Source organism: Salvelinus fontinalis, chromosome 4, assembly GCF_029448725.1.
Source record: "Salvelinus fontinalis isolate EN_2023a chromosome 4, ASM2944872v1, whole genome shotgun sequence".
Taxonomy (NCBI): domain Eukaryota; kingdom Metazoa; phylum Chordata; class Actinopteri; order Salmoniformes; family Salmonidae; genus Salvelinus; species Salvelinus fontinalis.
Window position 1 is genome coordinate 59,809,423 of NC_074668.1, and position 13,406 is coordinate 59,822,828.

A 13,406-nucleotide genomic window follows, 5' to 3' on the forward strand; every position below is an offset into this window, starting at 1 on the left:
ATATAAAGTGGCATTGTTTAAAGTGACTAGTGATACATTTGTTACATCCAAATTTTTATTATTAAAGTGGCTCGAGATTTGAGTCAGTATGTTGGCAGCAGCCACTCAATGTTAGTGATGGCTGTTTAACAGTCTGATGACCTTGAGATAGAAGCTGTTTTTCAGTCTCTCGGTCCCCGCTTTGATGCACCTGTACTGACCTCGCCTTCTGGATGATAGCGGGGTGAACAGGCAGTGGCTCGGGTGGTTGTTGTCCTTGATCTTTTTGGCCTTCCTGTGATATTGGGTGGTGTAGGTGTCCTGGAGGGCAGGTAGTTTGCCCCAGGTGATGCGTTGTGCAGACCTCACTACCCTCTGGAGAGCCTTACGGTTGTGGGCGGAGCAGTTGCCGTACCAGGCGGTGATACAGCTCGACAGGATGCTCTCGATTGTGCATCTACAAAAGTGTGTGTGTTTTTGGTGACAAGCCACATTTCTTCAGCCTCCTGAGGTTGAAGAAGGGGCTGAAGGTGCTGTTGAGCTGTTGCGCCTTCTCCACCACACTGTCTGTGTGGGTGGACTATTTCAGTTTGTCCATGATGTGTACGCCGAGGAACTTAAAACTTTCCACCTTCTCCACTACTGTCCCGTCGATGTGGATAGGGGGGTGCTCCCTCTGCTGTTTCCTGAAGTCCACGGTCATCTCCATTTCTCCTGTTTTGTTGACGTTGAGTGTGAGGTTGTTTTCCTGACACCACACTCCGAGGGCCCTCACCTCCTCCCTGTAGGCCGTTTCGTCGTTGTTGGTAATCAAGCCTACCACTGTAGTGTTGTCTGCAAACTTGATTATTGAGTTGGAGGCGTGCATGGCCACGCAGTCATGGGTGAACAGGGAGTACATGAGAGGGCTGAGAATGCACCCTTGTGGGGCCCCAGTGTTGAGGACCAGCGGGATTGAGATGTTGTTTCCTACCCTCACCAGCTGGCGGTTGGCCCGTCAGAAAGTCCAGGACCCAGTTGCACAGGGCGGGGTCGAGACCCAGGGTCTCAAGCTTAATGACAAGTTTGGAGGGTACTATGGTTTTAAATGCTGAGCTGTAATCGATGAACTGCATTCTTACATAGGTATTCCTCTCGTCCAGATGAGTTAGGGCAGTGTGCAGTGTGATTGCGATTGAGTCGTCTGTGGACCTATTGGGGCGGTAAGCAAATTGTTGTGGGTCTAGGGTGTCAGGTAGGGTGGAGGTGATATGATCTTTCACTAGTCTCTCAAAGTTACCTTAGCTTTCTTGGGAACATGAACAATGGTGGCCCTCTTGAAGCATGTGGGAACAGCAGACTGTGTTTAGTTTGTCTGGGAGCAAGACATCGGTGTCCGCGAGGGGGCTGGTTTTCTTTTTGTAATTCGTGATTGACTATAGACCCTGCCACATACGTCTCATGTCTGAGCCATTGAATTGCGACTACTTTGTCTCTATACTAACGCTTAGCTTGTTTGATTGCCTTGCGGAGTGAATAGCTACACTGTTTGTATTCGGTCATGTTTCCGGTCGCCTTGCCATGATTAAAAGCGGTGGTTCGCGCTTTCAGTTATGCGCGAATGCTGCCGTCAATCCACGGTTTCTGGTTGGGGAAGGTGTTAATGGTCACTGTGGGTACAACATCACCGATGCACTTGCTAATAAACTCGCCCACCGAATCAGCGTATACATCAATGTTGTTGTCTGAGGCTATCCGGGAACATATCACAGTCCACGTGATCAAAGCAATCTTGAAGCGTGGAATCAGATTGGTTGGACCAGCATTGAACTGACCTGAGCACGGGCGTTTCCTGTTTTAGTTTCTGTCTATAGGCTGGGAGCAACAAAATGGAGTCATGGTCAGATTTGCCAAAAGGAGAGCGAGGGAGGGCTTTGTATTCGTTGCGGAAGTTAGAGTAGCAATGATCCAGAATTTTGCACGCCTGGCATTCGATATGCTGATAAAATTTAGGGAGCCTTGTTTTCAGATTAGCCTTGTTAAAATCCCCAGCTACAATAAATGCAGCCTCAGGACATGTGGTTTCCAGTTTACATAGCGTCAAATGAAGTTCTTTCAGGGCCATGGAAGTGTCTGCTTTGGGGGGATATACACGGCTGTGATTATAATCTAAGAGATTTCTCTTGGTAGATAATGCGGTCGGTATTTGATTGCAAGGAATTCTAGGTCAGGTGAACAAAAGGACTTGAGTTCCTGTATGTTGTTATGATCACACCACGACTCGTTAATCATAAGGCATACACCCCCGCCCTTCTTCTTACCAGAGAGATTTGTTTCTGTCGGTGTGATGCATGAAGAAACCGGGTGGCTGTACCGACTCTGATAACATATCCCGAGTGAGCCATGCTTCCGTGAAACAGAGAATGTTACAATCTCAGATGTCTCTCTGGAAGGCAACCAGAAGACCGCTCTGTCTGTGGCGACATTGTTTTGAGTCGCCTAGGGGATCCAATCCATTGTCCTGGGTGGTGGTCCAAACATAGGATCCGCTTCAAGAAAGTCGTATTCCTGGTCATAATGTTGGTAAGTTGACGTTGCTCTTATATACAATAGTTCTTCCTGGCTGTATGTGAGAATACTTAAGATTTCCTGGGGTAACAGTGTAAGAAATAATACATAAAAAAAACGAAATCCTGCATTGTTTTCTAAGAACGCTAAGCGAAGCAACCATCTCTGTCGGCGACAGGTGTACGTAGAATGGCCAATGTTGCCGAAAATGTTGTGGACTTTTTGTTGAAGTCGCTAAACGGTAAAACAAAAGCAGGGAGCATTCAAATGCCCACATCAGATTCAAGCTTCTGGGAAACAGCTGCATCGATTATGACAAACGTCTGCATATTCAAACTGCGCAACACAACGATAAAGTAAGAAGAAACAGGAATGTTCTCAAGCGGCATATCAACACCACTGCGTTTTTGGGCATGCAAGGATTTGCATTTAGAGGACACGACGAGAGGGAAAGTTCCGCCAAGAAGGGCAACTATAAGGAGCTTGCAGAGGTAACTGCACGTTACGATGCTTTTGCTGAACATATAGAACTTTCGACTGTATTTTCTGGGATGTCGAAAACAATTTTGAATGATGTGATCGCTTCCATCGCATCATCCATTAAAAGTTAGATGAAAGAGAGAGGTTCACGTGAGCTCAAGTATGCTTTCCACTCTCCGGTATTTATTTCGCAAAGATGGTAACACAATCACTCCGGACAGACACAAGCAAAAACTCATTACATAAATGTTGCAGCAGCCTAGGCCACACCTAAACATTAGAAATCTGACATTTCTGTATGCAGTGTATGGGATAAAAAAGAGACTATTTTTCAGTCTGATCAACTGTGAACTACTAATAAGAGCAGCTGCATACAACCTATGCGCCCTGTCCATCTGGTCAGGGTAAACTAATTGGTAACGTTATGTATTTATAGTCCATTTGTGTCAGGAGAGAATGTGAATGTTTATATAAAAAAAACGGGCTGGCTATGCTGCCTATACGTTTTTAATCCAAAATTATTAACTGGAATTAATCAATAAACATAATAGTGATGAGAGATGTGAGTACATTTTAAAAAGGTCTACAGTTGCATATGCCTGCATGATGCAAACATGCATAAAGCAAGCTCAGGCCTTTGAGTTCTACTGTCTATCAGTTGTTGTCTATGTGTCTGGGTAGAGGAAATCCCCCTCCTAATCTAGTCTAGATATCATTTATATGAACAAATATAAGGTAGCTGCAGTTTGACAGGGTTTTCATCCCCCCAGGGCCAGGAAACCATGTGACCTGATCAGGAAAAACTGGTCCCATTATAGCCCATATAAAACCTTTTTACAACTGATTAAGCACCGTCATACCTTATAGGGTCCACAGTTTTCCTAGTTAGGTTAACATATAAGAAAAAACTCTAGGCCCCAGGGCGTAAAAATTGCCCCACTGCTCTGGGACCCATGGTGCCACCAGTCTGCTTGCAGTTGTCAGTGATCGTCAGGTATGTGGATGTTCAGGGCTTTATTCAGGAACGTTACTTTGATGAGTCAAGTGGGCGAGATGCGCAGTCTGTGTTTGACTATATGATTTTTGAGATGTCTGAGTTTAGCTTCGTAGAGAAACTCTTCCAAACCTAAGATGGCGCAGCTGTAATGGAATGTATCTGCTATTTGTATTTACAGCTAAGTCCCCTCCTGTTCCCTGATTAAGAGGTGATGACTACTCCACTCCACTACCACTTTCTCATGACATGAACTGAAGCCACATCTCATGTGCCTACTCATCCACTGGCACATTGAATGTTTTCCCTCCACGCACTGTGAGTACCCCTATAAATAATCTATCATTACTGTATGTACGGTTGAAGTCAGAAGTTTACATACACTTAGGTAGGAGTCATTAAAACAAATTTTTCAACCACTCCACAAATTTCTTGTTAACAAACTATAGTTTTGGCAAGTCAGTTAGGACATCTACTTTGTGCATGACACAAGTCATTTCTCCAAAAATTGTTTACAGACAGATTATTTCACTGTATCACAATTCCAGTGGGTCAGAAGTTTACATACACTAGGTTGACTGTGCCTTTAAACAGCTTGGAACGTTCCAGAAAATGATGCCATGGCTTTAGAAGCTTCTGATAGGATAATTGACATTATTTGAGTCAATTGGAGGTGTACCTGTGGGTGAATTTCAAGGCCTACCTTCAAACTCAGTGCCTCCTTGCTTGACATCATGGGAAAATCAAAAGAAATCCGCCAAGATGTCAGAAAAAAAATTGTAGACCTCCACAAGTCTGGTTCATCCTAGGGAGCAATTTCCAAACGCCTGAAGGTACCACCTTCATCTGTACAAACGATAGTACGCAAGTATAAACACCATGGGACCACGCAGCCGTCATACCACTCAGGAAGGAGATGCGTTCTGTCTCCTAGAGATGAACGTACTTTGGTGCGAAAAGTGCAAATCAATCTCAGAACAACAGCAAAGGACCTTGTGAAGATGCTGGAGGAAACAGGTACAAAAGTATCTATATCCACAGTAAAACGAGTCCTATATCGACATAACCTGAAAGGCTGCTCAGCAAGAAAGAAGCCACTGCTTCAAAACCGCCATAAAAAAGCCAGACTACAGTTTGCAACTGCACATGGGGACAAAGAGCGTATTTTTTGGAGAAATGTCCTCTGGTCTGTTGAAACAAAAATAGAACTGTTTGGCCATAATGACCATCGTTATGTTTGAAGGAAAAAGGAGGAGGCTTGCAAGCCGAAGAACACCATCCCAACCGTGAAGAACGGGGGTGGCAGCATCATGTTGTGGGGGTGCTTTGCTGTAGGAGGGACTGGTGCACTTCACAAAATAGATGGCATCATGAGGGAGGAAAATTATGTGTATATTTTGAAGCAACATCTCAAGACATTAGTCAGGAAGTTAAAGCTTGGTCGCAAATGGGTCTTCCAAATGGACAATGACCCCAAGCATACTTCCAAAGTTGTGGCAAAATGGCTTAAGGACAACAAAGTCAAGGTATTGGAGTGGCCATCACAAAGCCCTGACCTCAATCCTATAGAACATTTGTGGGCAGAACTGAAAAAACGTGTGCGAGCAAGGAGGCCTACAAATCTGACTCAGTTACACCAGCTCTGTCAGAAGGAATGGGCCAAAATTCACCCAACTTATTGTGGGAAGCTTGTGGAAGGATACCCGAAACGTGGGACCCAAGTTAAACAATTTAAAGGCAATGCTACCAAATACTAATTGAGTGTATGTAAACTTCTGACCCACTGGGAATGTGATGAAAGAAATAAAAGCTGAAATAAATCATTCTCTCTACTATTATCCTGACATTTCACATTCTTAAAGTGGTGATCCTAACTGACCTAAGACAGGGGTATTTTGTCTAGGATTAAATGTCAGGAATTGTGAAAAACTGAGTTTAAATGTATTTGGATAAGGTGTATGTAAACTTCCGATTTCAACTGTAGTCAATCACATTCACAAACACAATCACATTATTACACAATCATTTCACTCCTTGCTTGGACTAACTCATTCTTCTCTCTTTTGGCTAACTATGCAGTGTGTTGTATTGTTTTCTTGTCTTCCCAGTCAAATCCTATCCTGCACTGGTCAAGCCTCTGAACACCTCAACTCATGTCACATACCCTCATTCAAGCACTGCTGTGGTCCCTTTCCAACTGAGTAAGTAGCCTTCTCATTCCCCACAATATTGTACTCTAAATGTCTTTATTAAATGCTTTAGGTTAAAATAGTCTTTGACGATTTTTGGAACACACTTTGTCATCTCCGTGCGATCCGCTCCTATACCGTGGGTCGCCCATCTTCAATTTTTCAAGTCTATGTACCAGCCTCCACTGGTACATAGCATGCTCTACCCGTTATTGTTGCACAATAACCTTATTTTCTTCAGCCAAAATGTATTACAGTGATTATGATTTGTGCTTTGTGTCCTTTTATTACGTACAGTAATTCATACAACAATAAAACACACGTATTACATCAAAATCACAATGTGAAGCTAGAGGGAATATTGACTAATTTAGCAGAGCAGATAAACTTGAATGCATAGGAGAGAGAGAATAAGATAATGGACCTCTACTCTCAACAGACCATTAACAATGAATCTCACCAAAACCTCAGTGTTCTGTGATGGTTCATGTATTGGGAAGATAATGGTTCAGCAGATCATTATGAGAGGGTTTTGCTGTATCATATGTTACTGCTCCTCGTTGTGTGAGGACAATGAAAATGAATCAGGAACATTCCCTGACTAGTCCTGCTGCTCAACTTTCCATGTACAGTCGTGACCAAAAGTTTTGAGAATGACTCAAATATTAATTTCCACTAAGTTTCAGTGTCTTTAGATATTTTTGTCAGATGTTACTATGGAATACTGAAGTATAATTACAAGCATTTCATAAGTGTAATAGGCTTTTATTGACAATTACATCAGCGTGAGAGTGATCTCCAGCCTTGTCCTCGTCAACACTCACACCTGTGTTAACGAGAGAATCACTGACATGATGTCAGCTGGTCCTTTTGTGGGAGGGCTGAAATGCAGTGGATTTTTTAGGGGGGGGGGGGGGGTCAGTTAATTTGCATGGCAAAAAGGGACTTTGCAATTAATTGCAATTCATCTGACCACTCTTCATAACATTCTGGAGTATATGCAAATTGCCATCATACAAACTGAGGCAGCAGACTTTGTGAAAGTTAATATTTGTGTCAGTCTCAACTTTTGGCCACGACTGTAGTAGTAGTAGACATTTAGCGGTGCAGCTTTTTACAGCATTTCTTCTTCTTCCAGCAACAACATAGCTGCACCAAAGCCAGCTGGTGTGTGTGTGTGTGTGTTTGTTTCTAGGACAAACTCCACACCCATTTAAAAGTCCTAAAGCGGTTTTCTGTCTTCATGTTTACTCTGATAAAAAAAAGTGCCCCAATTTAACCACAAGGGGAGTATTTAGGAGCTGGGACGGTGCTGATATTTTTTGCATCGAGCTTCTTTTTTTTTTGCAACAGTTAATTAATTATGGTGGGATCCGAGGCTAAAAGACAGTCAAACACTCTGTGATCTCCATCGTCTTCATATGAAACTTGTATGTTGGCCTAATTCCTTATTTGCACATTTGCGGGTTGCTTGCGTTACTTGAGCATGTGGTGATGCATGATTATAAGCATGAACTCTTTAAAGATAAGACACACACATCGATTACTAAAGTAGTGCAAGTTCCTGGTGTCTTTACAGACACGCAAAGTGAAAAGTTCACCCAAACGTCCCCAGGCCCCACTTATGGAGTGGTGGAGTACGGGCAATGGCTTTCTTTTTCCATACCACCTCTGAGGACACCCGTCATCCATCCTGCTACCCTCTCTCCTGAACGGTAGGTGCACTCCTAGAACTGCCTCTCACCAAATTGGATTAATTAAAAGCATTGCTTTGAAGTGACAGGGCCTCGAACACTGAAGTGGCAGACTCTTATTCACAGGAGACACGGCAGGGGGTGGAGGGGCATGCAGAAATAATGGGATGGAGAGACCATGGGTGGGGTAATGAGAGGGAGGAAAGAGAGCATCTGTAGAACAGAGTGGGGGAAGGTGGGAAGGAAGAGGGCGAGGGAGGGAGAAGAAAAACTTGGCTGGAGAGAGCAACAGGGCTTTCGACTCTGTCAATCACCATATTCTTATCGGCAGACTCAGTAGCCTCGGTTTTTCTAATGACTGCCTTGCCTGGTTCACCAACTACTTTGCAGACAGAGTTCAGTGTGTCAAATCGGAGGGCATGTTGTCCGGTCCTCTGGCAGTCTCTATGGGGGTACCACAGGGTTCAATTCTCGGGCCGACTCTTTTCTCTGTATATATCAATGATGTTGCTCTTGCTGTGGGCGATTCCCTGATCCACCTCTACGCAGACGACACCATTCTGTATACTTCTAGCCCTTCCTTGGACACTGTGCTATCTAGCCTCCAAACGAGCTTCAATGCCATACAACACTCCTTCCGTGGCCTCCAACTGCTCTTAAAACGCTAGTAAAACCAAATGCATGCTTTCAACCGTTTGCTGCCTGCACCCGCACGCCCGACTAGCATCACCACCCTGGACGGTTCCGACCTAGAATATGTGGACATCTATAAGTACCTAGGTGTCTGGCTAGACTGCAAACTCTCCTTCCAGACTCATATCAAACATCTCCAATCCAAAATCAAATCTAGTCGGCTTTCTATTTCGCAACAAAGGCTCCTTCACTCACGCCGCCAAACTTACCCTAGTAAAACTGACTATCCTACCGATCCTCGACTTCGGCGATGTCATCTACAAAATAGCTTCCGATACTCTACTCAGCAAACTGGATGCAGTTTATCACAGTGCCATCCGTTTTGTTACTAAAGCACCTTATACGACCCACCACTGCGACCTGTATGCCCTAGTCGGCTGGCCCTCGCTACATGTTCGTCGTCAGACCCACTGGCTCCAGGTCATCTACAAGGCTATGCTAGGTAAAGTGCCTCCTTATCTCAGTTCACTGGTCACGATGGCTACACCCACCCGTAGCACGCGCTCCAGCAGGTGTATCTCACTGATCATCCCTAAAGACAAAACCTCATTTGGACGCCTTTCCTTCCAGTTCTCTGCTGCCTGCGACTGGAACGAATTGCAAAAATCTCTGAAGTTGGAGACTTTTATCTCCCTCAACAACTTTAAACATCTGCTATCCGAGCAGCTAAACGATCGCTGCAGCTGTACATAGTCCATCGGTATATAGCCCACCCAATTTACCTACCTCACCCCCCATACTGCTTTTATTTATTTACTTTTCTGCTCTTTTGCACACCAGTATCTCTACTTGCACATGATCATCTGATGATTTATCACTCCAGTGTTAATCTGCTAAATTGTAATTATTCGATTTATTGCCTACCTCATGCCTTTTGCACACATTGTATATAGATTATTTTTTTCTACCATGTTATTGACTTGTTTATTGTTTACTCCATGTGTAACTCTGTGTTGTTGTCTGTTCACACTGCTATGCTTTATCTTGGCCAGGTCGCAGTTGCAAATGAGAACTTGTTCTCAACTAGCCTACCTGGTTAAATAAAGGTGAAATTAAAAAATTTAAAAAAAGGGAAAGGAGGCAAACAAAAAAGAGGAAATAAAAGTGGGAGGCCTTTCTCTCTTCCTCTCCTAAAAACATCTGACTTTGTGGCAGTATTTCCCCAGAGCACCTGACATACAATTAAACACATCGACTCCCCCACTGAAGCCTCTCCTCGTCAAGAACATGAGCAGCCACTGCAGATGGACCGCAACTCAGAGTTGGACTCCTGGGAGAACATTTTGGGGCTGGAAGATGGCTACTGCAACAAGAGTGCTGTAACTTAAGCTCTAGCATCCAATTAGTTCCGCCACCTATCGGACTGAATATTCTGATGATTGTGCTGGGTCAGAGGCTAGTCTGTGTAGGTGCTTAAGAGGGAGTATCCATTCACAGAGGAGCATACAGTAGTTATGTAAGTTCTCTGTTCTGTGCCTACTCCACCTCAGCAACATTGACAGGGGCAAAGGGAGGTATTGTATGGGCAATCAGACTGGCCCTGTAGCCAACCACTTGCTCAGCTGTGCCAGGTTCTCAGTCACTCCCAGCAGCACTCTCCAGGGTAATTTATGAAGTTAAGTGCAATGCTTTCATCAATTTCCCAGTTCTAATTTCTATCCATTTACACCGTTATGTAATTATCTCAGTTAATATAGAGGCACGGCTTTGTTTGTTTGTTTTCCCTCTACCTCTTTGCACCGGTCTGAATCTTCATCTCTAGTATAAACACATACACCCTCAGTTGTTCAGGTGGACCAACACTAGATAAAGCTCAACCTCTTTAAACCCCCAGGGTGTCCATGTGTCAGATCATTGTGGGACCTTTTGGTCAGATCTGATACAGCAGAGCAGCAACAGCGAGGAATCCAATGATTCGGTTGATTATATATCTCCCCTGAGTAGTTATCAAGAAAATATGAAAAATTCAGCAGATTAGAAATGGTTCCCTTTTTTAAACAAATAAGGATGCAGTTTCATGATAAAAAACGTAATTCTCAAGAAGCAAATGATTCTGGAAGACATGAAAACCCCCAAGCGGAAAACAATCCTAATATTTGTTCATTTTGATTGCTCTCGTTATTTTTGCTCAAGGCCTGGCTTTGCTGGCCAAAAGTGAGTATTTCTGTAGGAGGGGATGTGGGTTGTTTACCAGAACCATTTGCCATGAATAAACCCACAAAGATGTGATAAAAATAAAAGGAAGCAAAAATATCCGTAGAAAAAAAATCATTATTTCCATCCAATGTTACCACTAGGTCCAAGCTCTCAAGAGCAGGAGGTCAGTCTTGAAGATCCTGTGCACAGTATTCTGTACTGTGAACATGACTGCCCCCAATGACATTGTATTGTTCAAATTACTGAATACAAAATGTTCCAGGATTATAAACAGGATATGTTGCTGTTATGCAATCAATTAATGCATTATTTATAAGACAAATTCTCTTAATTCTCATACTGTAAAATAGCAAGAGACTGACAAGGTTTCAAACAAGTCATAACGGCTCACCATGTAAAATAACCACTTCTTACCAGCACAGTGGATGGAAGAAAAATGTATATCGTCTTACACCCTTGAGAATAAAAAAAGAAAAATGTATTGTTTTAGGTTTTACATTTTTATTTGTTTATGATCAACATATATTTTCTAGGATCTTTGGTGTTCCCGCAGCACTTAGTTGCACATCGACTACTGTAATATACTGCATTTGACCCTTTAAAAGTAGATTGAAAACCCTTCAAATCACAATCTCCTACAAAAAAACAGGTCCATTGAAGACACTTCCTTGTTAAGTTCACGTACACTCAGCAGATCACATACTGATAAATCTGAGAAAAAGACACAATGGTGAGTCAGTGACAACAGAACAAATACACTCGTGACCTTTAGGATTTTCCATAAAGTAATTGTTTAGGAAACTCATTTTATAAAACACATTTCTGACTTACAAATGTATAAAAAAAATAAACAGATTTGATCCAAAATTCAATCATATCCAGAAGGTCACATACATTTTTATTCTGAAGCACAAACATGTGAAAATCACCTGTACGGAAATATTGGAGTGTAATGTCTTTACAATGATTTTGTGATGATCTGTGAACAGTTGTGCAGTTTGATTATTGTTGTGTGGTCAGTGTAACGCAGTATAACTAAATATGTTGAGTATGTAATGTGAATACATATTGCCCTTAAATTGCACAGAAAATAAAAACCCTGGAAGTCTCATAACGTCCTGAAAGTGATCGGCAGAAAAACTGGAGAACTGTACGTGGATATTTCTACTGTAGTTACACTTTAACTATGGTCTTGATTGAATCGACACACAAGCTGCTGATTATTGTATGTTGGTGAACTGAGTAATAAAGAGCACAGATAGAAGGTGAAAGCTGAAACAGATGAGCTCATCTACTAACACAATGCTGTATGAGCATCAAGGTGGCCAAATCCAACGCTACCGTTTCGCTCACTGTTTTTCTCCCACTTTAAAACCCAGCAGGACTGGAACCCACAGGGATCAGCGTTCAGCTCTACTGCTCCATTTCTCTCCATCTCACCCAACAGTCACCACGAAGCCTCGAAGCGCCTGCCTTCCGTTTAAAACCCATCCTTTCCATTATCCTCCTGACCAACAGGACACTAGAATGCAGTCAATCATATCCTCTTCAAATACAACAGAAAACAGTCAATTCCACAAGTTCAAAAACCAAAAACAACAATAACATGAAATGAGTGTGCTCAAAAAGAAATAATAGGGGAGGAAACAAAAGAAAAGTGTGTCAGCTGTCTGCTCCAGTTTCCAAAGGGGAGGGGGATCTTTTCAGGAGCAGAGAGTCTGACAGATCTGGGTTAGCCTGAACCATTCTGATGCGTCTCTTGGTTTGTCTGTGGCAAACACTGTATCCTATTCCACCCCTTCTACTCCTACCCAGATCACGCCGATATCCCAACCCAAGCACTGTAAATAAGCCTCCGGTCTTCTGCTCTTTCCAAGGGTCGACGGAAGTTGTTGTAAACTGATTATGTCTGTAGAAATTCAGAAGGGTATTGTGTCTCATGGCATACGCTAACATTAAACCTCATGAATGCTCACACAACAAGCATATATTTGTCCAAATCTAATTATTTCACTCAGACTCTGACGCTATGAGGGGTAATCTAGTATTTACCATAACCTTACAGGAGTCATTACAAGCCATAATGGGACCCCTTAATTGAGGAAAAATTCAAATGAAGATCGGCATTGTACAAGTGAATGGTCAGTCATACAGTATAGGAAAACACTGGGAAGATGAAACAATTTCACAATAGGATAAACAATGAACAACAAAATGTATTTATCTTTATGACAATGAACAATTCTGAAGATGTTTGAAGTAAGATCAGCATATGAACCAACAAAATGGTGCATTGATCTCCTAGAAGTGATCTGAACAACAGTGACGGACAGTTGCTGCGGCAAGGATCACATGACTATTGCAACTGGTGAGTTCATATGAAAAAATAGGATCAACCTTACGTTATTGCTTAAGTTGGCATATCTTCTTCTAGAACCGTTATCTTTGAAACAGAAATAAACTCAACAGATACAATCACAATATACTTTTGAGAGAGCGATAAGCACTGCCAGTTGGCTGGACCAACAGCGGCTGAGAAACAAAAACCTCTTCGTAACGCAATACCTTTTCACACTGAAAGATCAACAAAGTAACCCACTCACCATGGAGCTGCAGTAAGCTGTTCCAAATTCATTAATTCAACACCGTTTATTTCACTGTCAAAACCCACCA

General features: G+C 42.7%; 1 long non-coding RNA gene across 3 annotated transcripts; it reads left to right on the forward strand.

The window, feature by feature from the left end:
- The first annotated feature begins 2,091 nt into the window (after positions 1-2,091).
- LOC129854107 (uncharacterized) lies at positions 2,092-11,134 on the forward strand. Of its 3 annotated transcripts, XR_008759235.1 has the most exons (5): positions 2,092-2,541; positions 4,182-4,318; positions 6,109-6,201; positions 7,769-7,904; positions 9,732-11,134. It is a non-coding gene; the product is annotated as an uncharacterized LOC129854107 (long non-coding RNA). The 3 variants fall into 3 exon arrangements; XR_008759234.1 differs by having other exon boundaries at positions 2,098-2,541; positions 7,769-11,134; XR_008759233.1 differs by lacking the exon at positions 7,769-7,904 and having other exon boundaries at positions 2,101-2,541.
- The last annotated feature ends 2,272 nt before the right edge of the window (positions 11,135-13,406 follow it).